This window comes from Halyomorpha halys, unplaced genomic scaffold, assembly GCF_000696795.3.
Source record: "Halyomorpha halys isolate HHAL.00 unplaced genomic scaffold, Hhal_1.1 Scaffold794.1, whole genome shotgun sequence".
NCBI classification, from domain to species: Eukaryota; Metazoa; Arthropoda; class Insecta; order Hemiptera; family Pentatomidae; genus Halyomorpha; species Halyomorpha halys.
This window is the reverse complement of record NW_027104664.1, coordinates 800,566-804,959: the sequence shown is the minus strand read 5'-3', so window position 1 is coordinate 804,959 and position 4,394 is coordinate 800,566.

Below are 4,394 nucleotides of genomic sequence, written 5' to 3'. Positions count from 1 at the left end.
TAATACCATAAGAATCTTCCAGTTAAAGGATTATTAAATTTAAAAAATTATCGAAATGAATATGACATTATCAACATTAAATATCAAAATACTATAATTAACATTTTCTTTAGCAAATATTGATATTTCGATTAAATAATATGAATATATTACCCTATACATTTTTAGACTACAACTATTAAGGTGCGACTTTTTTTTTTTTTTTTTTTAGAAACCGATATTATCGGAGGGAAATATCGATATTCCGATATTATCGGTTGCTGAATATCGATATCAAAATATCGGATATCGGAGACAAAATATCGATATTTCGATAATATCGATATCGATATCCCATTCCTACTTATTACTAACTAACTCTTACAGAACACTGACCGACTAACCAATACTTAAAGAGATTTCACTTAAAACACTCAAACGGATGTAAGTGCGACGAAAGAACTCCACAAACTTTTCAACACATACAACTGTTACATATATGACAACAAAATATGTAGTTTGTTGAAATTATCTCTACTTAAAGGGTACTCATGGCCACTACTCGAACAAATATTGTTCAAAAAATACTAGAAACAACTTGTAGAGTTCACCGATAACATTGGCCTAAAATGTTAATATGTACAATAAAATTAATAAAAATATTAATTAATAATAGTATAATTAATAATACAATAAAATTTAAAAAATCTCATTTTTTTAAATTACTATTATACAAATTATGTCATTTCACATATTATGCCATTTTTTTTGTTATTTTTCTTTTCAGTTGTATTTTATTTATTTTTACTATTCTATTTTCTAACAACTCTCACCACTTTATGTTGTTTTGTGTTACGTTGTTTCTATTATATTCTTCTTTCTATTGTATTTTATATTACATTTCTCTCTTTATTGCATTGTAAATAATATTGTAACAACATTGTAATAATTTTGTACTAGCACTATATATATATATATATATAATACCCTATTCTACACCGTATCCAATTAACCAAATTATCTTTTTAAAATATTCTTATATTAGAGATCAGGATGTTTTTTTTGCTGTATTACTAATTGAAAATAAATATTAGATTTCCATAAGAAAGTGGGTATTTAAAAAAAAATAATAGTACATAAGAATGTTCAAATAATATGATATACTTTTTAAAATAGCCAGGGCCTTACTATATATGAATGCCGACATGATGGTGACGGATGTAGCATAGCAAATAACTTGGAACTCTTTCAAGATCATGCCTGATTGTCCTCCCAGAGAGGAATACGGAATTAGTTCACAGGATACCACTACGAGGTAGGAATTCAGACTAATCTCGGCGAAACCTACTTATCTTTTTTTGTATAATTCTTCTATTGTACAATAATATATAAATATTTTTGTTTTTTAATTTTTCTGTCCGCTTAGGAGTGCGTGCGGTGTCGTCTTGGGAGGTAGTATTTACAATGCAAAGACAGAAAACAAACAGAGAAAGTTTTGACCGTTTGAAATACAGACGGTATTCATAGAGTCGTCAAATCTTTTTAAGTTGTAGAAGTTTGTTCATCCATTTATTTCACTAGCCAATACTATAACCTCTAACATAAACCATACATTTTATTGCATAAAGTATTGAGGCGATTAAATGACTAATTGAAGGTATTTAATTATTCTAGTGTTTACTTGTTTTTTTTTATCTATGATCCCCTGAAATATTAGAAATGGGGAATTCCTGAAAAGTTCTAAAATAAGAATAACGTTTTAGTGTAGAGGATCTGAAAACATTTTAACAGAATGGAATCTCAAAACCAAAAAAAAAAATATCAATATGACGGATGATCTTTAATGATGATTCTCAATCTTTATGAAATAATTAAAGGAATACGAGAATTTATTATCGTCAGCCTTAATTATATTAACTAAATATACAAATGTATTAATCATTTTTAATTAATTACAAGAGACATTATAAGCGTAATAAAACATTATCTATGCAAACAATTATCACTGTTGTAATTAGCCCCATAGTGAACCCAATTTATTAATTGAAACGGGAGCGAGAAGACATGAAACAGATTAGTCTCTGACTGTCAGTTCAAAAGTAATCATTTCCAGAGATTCATTTCATATTAATTACAAATGACAAATTAATTAAGCAATGGTGCTGATATGAGGGAGTTAGAAAAACAAAAGATAAATTTAGAATTTCTGCATCGTTTATTGTTGCACAAAAGAGGCAACAATATGTAGTATTTTTAATAATTAAATGAAACAGTGATGAAAATAATTTCAAAAATCCACTTAGCCTCTATTTATAAAAATAGTCTTTCCTTATTTTATAAATTATACTAAAATCAGGACGTAATTATAACAGAAATTAAATAATAAAAATATAATTTTTGTGATATTTCAAATTCATTTATTATGAATTACGTGCATTTACAACAAGATGTAATAACATACTTTGGATATTATCCAGACGATCGTCACTGATGATGAAAAAATTCCCAGGTTGTAGCAAACTAAGAACCCATCTCATCCAACGCCTTGATGTTTCAATGGATGAATTTAATTAATTATTTGAAGTTGTGCAGATGACTTTGCCAAACACCTTATCAACGTATTGCATTCTAATTCCTAAGCTGACGACCACCGTAAAATATATTTTTATGTAGTCCTTTCTATACCATTGTTACACTCCAATATAGCCTCTCTTTTACTATTATTTTCTCAGAATCTTAATAACGTACTCCACTCCTCATAAGAAATTCGACCTCAGAGGAGTTTTCGGTTTTAGGAGGTAAAGGAGAGAGAGATGAAAAGAATTCATTATAAAAGGATTGGCAAATTCATTTGCTATGCTCTCATCTGATGAAGCCTTCGATGGTCACCATGTCGGACGTGATGGGAAATAGTGGGATATTTAAAGATTTGTTTAATGACTTCCCTGAGGGAATTACTACTAGCAGAAAGTGAGGAGATGTTGGAGTTGAAATTTTGGAAGGACTAGGATTCGAGAGTGCAAAATTATTTTTGGAATGATGGTTATATAAATTGCATCATTATTTGCCAAAGCATTCTGGAACTACGTATGTTATGGACTTGGAATGAATTACCCATCAGGACATGATGGAAGAGGTTCAGGACTACTTGAACTCTGATAAATAATGGTTAGGAAAATTAGGGTATTGTTTTATATGGATAATCACAGGAAAAATCATCAATGAATCTTTCGCACTTCGGAGTTGTGAAGAGGACCTAAACCTGCGTGTTTGAAAAATGAAATAGATCAGGGTTTTTGCTGAAATTTGTGAGTCAATGATTAGGAGTATTAGAAGAAATGACGTTGGAATTTAAGAACTTGTGCAGACAGTAATACTTGTCCTCCATTGTTGCTTGAAATTTAGATCTACTGATGCAGTATTAAGTATTAAGTGATTAGAAAAGACAAAATTTTGATTACGATAGTGGCTGTTTGTAGGAAATCATATATTGGTTGGGGGAACAAGTGTTACTGTAGGAATTGGTAGAGCAAGATGAGTACCAGTATTAGCTTTTAGGATAGGGTATCTGTCTTGTAATTGTAATATAGTAAGCTTCGTGTAATACTCAGGAGTTTTTTTCAGTAATTTAGGCTAAACCAATATTTCTGTCCTACAGTAAGTTTGCTAGGTTCTCAATACCGTTTGAAACACTATTCGCATTCCAAAAGAGAACAAAGGTTTAGTTTCAACTATGGATTATATTTTTTTTTTTTGAAAAGGGATGAAAAGGGAAACATGATTGATAAAAAGATACGTAAGTAGTGTGACCAAGTAACTAAACTCGGGTAAGAATAATGACAACAGACACGTCATTATATGTAAAAATTGAAATTTTTTGAGAAAGTTAATTTTTGTTTCTTGGTCAATTACAAAGGTTCAAAACTTAAAATAATTTTTTTAAAATGTCGGTGTTATTTATAAAATAATTATAAATTATCAACATTAAAAAATAGTTAATTATCATTCATTGCTTGAAATGTCCATCTCTCTTCTGCTTGCAAGTTTTACTTTCTGTCATCTCCGTTAAAAGTGTTTTGCTCACAGTTAATAATAACCATTTCATTTTAAGCTCCCCAACCCCATATCACAGCCCTCGAAGAATGGTGTTCGTAATTGGAGGATTAAAATTCGTCGTAAATTTACCGATTTCCCTACAGTCTCCTTTAATAATGTTAATGTTACCCCTGTAGAACAGTTCCGCTACCTTGGACTACATCTAGACAAACAACTAGCCTGGAATCCTCACACAAGACTAAAAAGGCAGGAAACTGCACGTCAATCGACTATTACAGCACTTCTGGATAAACGGTCTAAACTTCCAATTCATTACAAAAGACTGATCTACATGACTGTAATAAGACCAATCTGAACAT